This window comes from Terrapene carolina, unplaced genomic scaffold, assembly GCF_002925995.2.
Source record: "Terrapene carolina triunguis isolate 2854851 unplaced genomic scaffold, T_m_triunguis-2.0 Scaffold837, whole genome shotgun sequence".
NCBI classification, from domain to species: Eukaryota; Metazoa; Chordata; order Testudines; family Emydidae; genus Terrapene; species Terrapene triunguis.
Window position 1 is genome coordinate 5,554,031 of NW_020665188.1, and position 7,502 is coordinate 5,561,532.

The following is a 7,502-nucleotide window of genomic DNA, read 5'->3' on the forward strand; positions in this document are numbered from 1 at the left end:
AGTCATTGTTGTTTCAAATTCATGCATTCGTTATTAATTCGTCACACAAATAGGGGGATAACTGCCAAGGTAGCCCGGGAAGGGTGGTGGAGGAGGGAAGTACCGGGTGGGGTGATGGAGGAGGGGAGGAGGGAAGGACAAGGCCACACTGCACTTCAAAACTTATTGAATGCCAGCCTTCTGTTGCTTGGGCAGTCCTCTGGGGTGGAGTGGTTGGGTGCCCGGAGGCCCGCCCCCCCCGCGTTCTTGGGCATCTGGGTGAGGAGGCTATGGAACTTGGGGAGGAGGGCGGTTGGTTACACATGGGTGCAGCGGCGGTCTGTGCTCCTGCTGCCTTTCCTGCACCTCAACCATACGCCAGCGCATATCAGTTTGATCCTCCAGTAGCTTCAGCATTGCATCCCGACTCCTCTCATCACGCTGCCGCCACCGCTCCTCTTGCTCCAGACATCTATCCTCTCGCTCCAGACATCTATCCTCCTATCCTCGCGTTCATTTTGTGCTTTCCTGGACTCTGACATTGTCTGCCTCCACGCATTCTGCTGGGCTCTTTCAGTGTGGGAGGACTGCATGAGCTCAGAGAACATTTCATCGCAAGTGCGTTTTTTTCGCCTTCTTATCTGCGCTAGCCTCTGGGATGGAGATGATAGGGGGAGTGTTGAAACATTTGCAGCTGCGGGAGGAAAAAAAGGGAGAGTTGGGTTGACCATTTAAAATGGGTTGGCCATTTAAAAGGAGGGGCTGCGGTTTTCGGGTTAACCTGCAGCACAAACCCAACTAACCCCCCCTCCATTCTCTGGGATGATCGCTTCACCGCTCCCTCCACCGCGTGGCTAACAGTGGGGATGATTTCTTTTCAGCCACAGGCACACAGCCCAGCAGGAATGGCCACCTCTGAATGTCTCCTTAATAAAATTCCCCTATTTCAACCAGGTGACCATGAATGATATCACTCTCCAGAGGATAACACAGAGAGATAAAGAACGGATGTTGCTTGACTACATTCCAGTAGCTTTACTGGCCGTGAATACATCCCAAGTGCTGGAGGAACCAACTAGGGGCAGAGCTCTTCTAGACCTGCTGCTCACAAACCGGGAAGAATTAGTAGGGGAAGCAAAAGTGGATGGGAACCTGGGAGGCAGTGACCATGATATGGTCGAGTTCAGGATCCTGACACAAGGAAGAAAGGAGAGCAGCAGAATACAGACCCTGGACTTCAGAAAAGCAGATTTTGACTCCCTCAGGGAACTGATGGGCAGGATCCCCTGGGAGAATAACATGATGGGGAAAGGAGTCCAGGACAGCTGGCTGTATTTTAAAGAATCCTTATTGAGGTTGCAGGAACAAACCATCCCGATGTGTAGAAAGAATAGCAAATATGGCAGGCAACCAGCTTGGCTTAACAGTGAAATCCTTGCTGATCTTAAACACAAAAAAGAAGCTTACAAGAAGTGGAAGATTGGACAAATGACCAGGGAGGAGTATAAAAATATTGCTCAGGCATGCAGGAGTGAAATCAGGAAGGCCAAATCACACTTGGAGTTGCAGCTAGCAAGGGATGTTAAGAGTAACAAGAAAGTTTCTTCAGGTATGTTAGCAACAAGAAGAAAGTCAAGGAAAGTGTGGGCCCCTTACTGAATGAGGGAGGCAACCTAGTGACAGAGGATGTGGAAAAAGCTAATGTACTCAATGCTTTTTTTGCTTCTGTCTTCACGAACAAGGTCAGCTCCCAGACTGCTGCACTGGGCAGCACAGTATGGGGAGGAGGTGACCAGCCCTCTGTGGAGAAAGAAGTGGTTCGGGACTATTTAGAAAAACTGGACGAGCACAAGTCCATGGGGCCGGATGCGCTGCATCCGAGGGTGCTAAAGGAGTTGGTGGATGTGATTGCAGAGCCATTGGCCATTATCTTTGAAAACTCATGGCAATTGGGGGAGGTCCCGGATGACTGGAAAAAGGCTAATGTAGTGCCCACCTTTAAAAAAGGGAAGAAGGAGGATCCGGGGAACTACAGGCCAATCAGCCTCACCTCAGTCCCTGGAAAAATCATGGAGCAGGTCCTCAAGGAATCAATTCTGAAGCACTTAGAGGAAAAGAAAGTGATCAGGAACAGTCAGCATGGATTCACCAAGGGCAAGTCATGCCTGACTAACCTAATTGCCTTCTATGAGGAGATAACTGGGTCTGAGGATGAGGGGAAAGCAGTGGATGTGTTATTCCTTGACTTTAGCAAAGCTTTTGATACGGTCTCCTACGGTATTGTTGCCAGCAAGTTAAAGAAGTATGGGCTGGATGAATGGACTATAAGGTGGATAGAAAGCTGGCTAGATTGTCGGGCTCAACAGGTAGTGATCAATGGCTCCATGTCTAGTTGTCAGACGGTTTCAAGCGGAGTGCCCCAAGGGTCGGTCCTGAGGCCAGTTTTGTTCAATATCTTCATTAATGATCTGGAGGATGGCGTGGACTGCACTCTCAGCAAGTTTGCAGATGACATTAAACTGGGAGGAATGGTAGATATGCTGGAGGGTAGGAATAGGATACAGAGGGACCTAGACAAATTAGAGGATTGGGCCAAAAGAAATCTGATGAGGTTCAACAAGGACAAGTGCAGAGTACCTGCACTTAGGACGGAAGAATCCCATGCACTGTTACAGACTAGGGACCAAATGGCTAGGAAGCAGTTCTGCAGAAAAGGACCTAGGGGTTACAGTGGATGAGAAGCTGGATATGAGTCAACAGTGTGCCCTTGTTACCAAGAAGGCTAATGGCATTTTGGGCTGTATAAATAGGGGCATTGTCAGCCGATCGAGGGACGTGATCATTCCCCTCTATTCGACATTGGTGAGGCCTCATCTAGAGTACTGTATCCAGTTTTGGGCCCCACACTACAAGAAGGATGTGGAAAAATTGGAAAGAGTCCTGCGGAGGGCAACAAAAATGATTAGGGAGCTGGAGCACATGACTTATGAGGAGAGGCTGAGGGAACTGGGATTGTTTAGTCTGCAGAAGAGAAGAATGAGGGGGGATTTGCTAGCTGCTTTCAACTACCTGAAAGGGAGTTCCAAAGAGGATGGATCTAGACTGTTCTCAGTGGTAGCAGATGACAGAACAAGGAGTAATGGTCTCAAGTTGCAGTGGGGGAGGTTTAGGTTTTATATTAGGAAAAAAATGTTCACTAGGAGGGTGGTGAAGCACTGGAATGGGTTACCTAGGGAGGTGGTGGAATCTCCTTCCTTAGAGGTTTTTAAGGTTAGGCTTGACAAAGCCCTGGCTGGGATGATTTAGTTGGGGATTGGTCCTGCTTTGAGCAGGGGGTTGGACTAGATGACCTCCTGAGGTCCCTTCCAATCCTGATATTCTATGATTCTATGATCTGGAGACTAGGAGGAGTTGTGTTCTGGGAACACTGTCTCAGATACGGCCTCTTCCTCAGGTCCTCTGATGGGTCCTCTGTGTCCATGGATGTAGGCTGCACAGGGAATACCGGTTGGGACCAAAGTTGTGCCCTGGGTGTGAGGAAGTGCGGGCATGGTGAGCCTTATAAGCTGCCCATGCGTCCCATGGTGGCCATTGCATTGGATATGGCTTGTGGGGGCCCATCCATGGAGGGTCATACCATGGCCATTGTGCTTGTTCTTTGTATAGTAAAGCCCCAGTGGTGTGTTTATGTGGGGGTGTAGGAGAATCTGGCGGTGAGAACACTTGCTCCTCTTGGTTTTGGTCATCATTATCACTATCGGTGAACACTGAATATGCCATGGATGAAATTGGTTGGGTTAAAATAGAACCCTTGGTGCCGAGTAAAGGTGATTCTGGCACCAGTGCTACAGAAATGTCTCTCTGCGTTAAGAATTGTTGCGGTGCCGGTGGGTTGTGATTGGATTCCAATGGTTTAGGCATCTTGTATTTCACTTTAGTAGGTGCCAGTGGCCCCATTAAGGTTCCGTCTGCCGGTGCCGGGAGGTTTGCTGGTGCCAGTACCGAGGGTCGTGTCAGCACCGGAGGTGGCTGTGTGTCCAGTGCCGGTTCCAACGAGGGTGTCAGTGCCGTCAGCGCTGAGGAGGAGACATGGGTAGTTTCATGTCTCGCCTCCTTCGTCTTATGGACGGTGCGCCTGGTGCCTGAGGTGCCGGGAGAGTTGTAGGTGCTGGCTGTCGAGGCCATCGGCACTGCTGATAGTGACCTCGCAGGGGACTGCTTCTTTTTAGTCAGTTCCCTGTGTAGGGAGGTCAAGGCTCGCTTCCTCTTCTCCTAAGAGGGTGGAGCCATGCTCTTGGTCGATTCTGATTGGGAGGGAGAGCACTTGGGAGAAGGTTTAGATACGTCCTTCTCTGATCCGGGCTGGAGAGATTTCTCCATAAGGATCATTAAACACGTCGGGCCCTTGCCTTTACGTTTTTTAAGTGGGAGCACTTGGCTGGAATGTGCGTCTCTCCGAGGCACCGCACTCAGAGTGAGTGTCCGTCAGAGTGCAGCATTGTCTCATTGCAGGAGCTGCATTTTTTAAAACCAGGAGAGCCTGGCATGTTAAAGTAAAAGAGTGAGAGGTTGCAGTGGACCAAAAATACGTATCAAGGTTTTTGCTCTGCGGGGAGCAGCGGGCTTGAAGAAAAACGGGAAAAAAAGTTTTTTTTTAAACTATTAACTAACTTATCTAAAGGGAAGGTAAAACTGAGTTAATCTTATCTAATTTTTTCTGTCAATAGAGGGCTACAGCACTGCCCCAAGCTCCGTCTTCAGCTGAGGACGGTTGAGAAGGAACTGAAGGGGTCGGGCCATGCGTGCACTGCACAGACTCAAACGACACTGCAAGACAGCAGCTGCGCACACGCGGCCCAACCAGGCACTGCTACCAAAGATCTCTGATCAACGGCGCCAGGACGCAACATCACCTGGAGTGGAGCACCCACAGGAACAGCACTTGAAGAAGAACTGTCAAATACTGAGATTATCCACTGATCATGGCCTGCACTAGAGAAATAAACACACATTTGGGAGTCGGGAAGTCCTGAGTTTTAATCCTGGTTCTGACAAAGACTTGCTTCAATTTCCCATCTGCAAAGTGAGTCTAATACTTAGTTCCCTCAAAGGGAGGTTGCATGGTTTACTTTGAACATGTAAAGAACATTGTACATATAGGTGGTGAAAATAACTAATTTTAAAATTGTACATAAGAAAAAGGACACATTTTCTCAAGAATAGTCACCAATGTTTTCTGTTTTGACCTTCTCTAATTGTATGTATTAGTTACTTTGGAATGGATAGTGGGATTACATAATTTTTTTCTGATTGAAATTGTCATTATACATGATAAGTATGCACAAATATACACAAAGATCTATAAGGACTCTGCCCATAATGTGCAATATGCAAAAAGAACTTGAGAAAAAGAGGGAAAGGATCAATGTTATTCAGTATATGCAAGATACTTTTAAAATGAGAATTTTAATTGTTGGATTCCAGAGGAATGATTCCAATTATTTGGGCTGGAGAACATAACTTCCTTCAGATGTGTAAATCAAGGAAATGGAATGTATCCAGTAGTCTTTATAGAGTTGTGGTATCAACTCTTGCAATACAATTTTTATATTCAGAAGCAGGTAAATTAGTTGCTGTGAGCTAGTTTTATTTTTTTATTTATAAAAGTTGCTTTTTACCAGCTTACCTCTTTCTAACTGAAGACTTACCAAACTGCGTAGTAGTCAGCAAACCAAACTCAGCTCTCTGTAAAACTTGTGTAGATCTGGATGTACAGAACTTATCACTAAGGGCAGATTTTGACCCAGTTATACAAGCTTGATCCTATGCAACTGATAGCACATCTTAAAAGTGGAGACATTTAACTGAAGATGACAGAGGAGATCCTAATTCTGATCAGCAACAGTAATATGTACTGGACACAGCATTTTACTGCCTGCACTTCCCCTAGTGTATTTTAATAAAGGCAAAGGGACAGTGAGGAATATTCCCATTCTAGGTTTTAATGGGTGTTTTGCATTAGCTCTCAGGGTGTGTCTACTCACTCATATCTCAGATACAGAGATTAGCTCATTGTGAAAGATTGAGTTGCTTGCTCATACTGCTGTGGGAGTTTTCCCAGGAATTTTTGGCTATAGCTTACAAAATTAGGTAATTTTTCCACTGGTGATCTAGCAGGTTTTTTAGCAAAAGGTGAGGCAAGAGGGACTGTGTACCACTACCAGCAAGATATTTTTGCTGCACATGTCAGTTACTTCCAGAGCCCTTTTCCTTCTGCCATCAATTTCCTCAATGTGACCACTGTGGTTGAGAACAACTTTGTATCTGGCAGGTTGGGCTTTATTAGGGTGTGGCCATACTTCAGCCTACATACCTGTTTTGCATCACTGCAGTTGATGTGCACAGAGCTGGGCTTGTCACAGAAGGACAGCGAGGCTGTAGGGTTTCCTTTAGCATAAAGACGTAGGTTGTGTCTATTCTGTGAAGCTATATTGAGTTCCAGACAACTCTGGAGTTAGCCACAGGTTCTGCTGAGCTAGCAACTCCCTACATTCCTTGCCTGCCGGGGGTCCATAATCTTTCTCACAATGATCAATGCCCAATACTTCCTGGTTTATGGAACCTGTTCCTTAAAGCTGAGCAGGCTGTCAAGATGAAGTGTCTGTAGGACCACCTCTGTTAGCCTAGAGGGAGTTGGTGAAACGCATAGTGTTCTCCCCATAATAGACAGGTGACACCTCACTTGACTTGCCAGATGTACAGCAATCACCTTCATGTTGGAGAAATTAACTTAGTGTTTGGCATGCTTCAAGCAACGAAACTCAGCTGGCAAACTGTCTGCATAGAGAATTTTGGCATGCTAAGTATGAACTTCCCAGCATGCCCATCACATTAGATATCCAAAATTGCTATGAACCAGATGCAGGCAATCATACCACAACTGGACTGCACTTGCTCTGAACAAGGCTAACAACACGGTGTTGTCTCCAGTCCTGCTGTCTCCCTCTCCTTCCCCCTGTGTCAATTTACACTGGTGCTGTGCCAGGGTAGACATCAAATACTGGCATAATAGCTCTACTGGTGCAATTAGCTTTTCCACCACAGTGCACCTGTAATGGTCCGGTGCGGGGGTCGTGCCCTATCAGGGGCCGTCGGGAGCCAGGCCACCTCACTACACGGCCTGGATCAGTCTTCGGGTCCCGTAGGTCTTGGGGTTCCGCCCCTCAGGCAGGGCTAAACAAAAGGCACCCTGCCGCTGCAAGGAGCTCCAGCCCTGTCAGGGCTGGGCAGCAAACCAGTCCTAAGCTCTGGTTCTTGCAGCCGGAACTGAGCACTTAGCAAAGTCCAATAAGCCCAGCCGCTAGCTCAAGGCGGGGCAATACACAAGGGTCCTGGGGCTCAGATCCTTCTCACAGGCTGAGCGCCAATAACGCTAATAGCTAAGCCCCGGCCCTCAATCAGGGCGGGGCACCTAACACTTAGGGTTAGTGTTTAGGGCGCCAGTCCTTGCCTCAGGAGTTGGG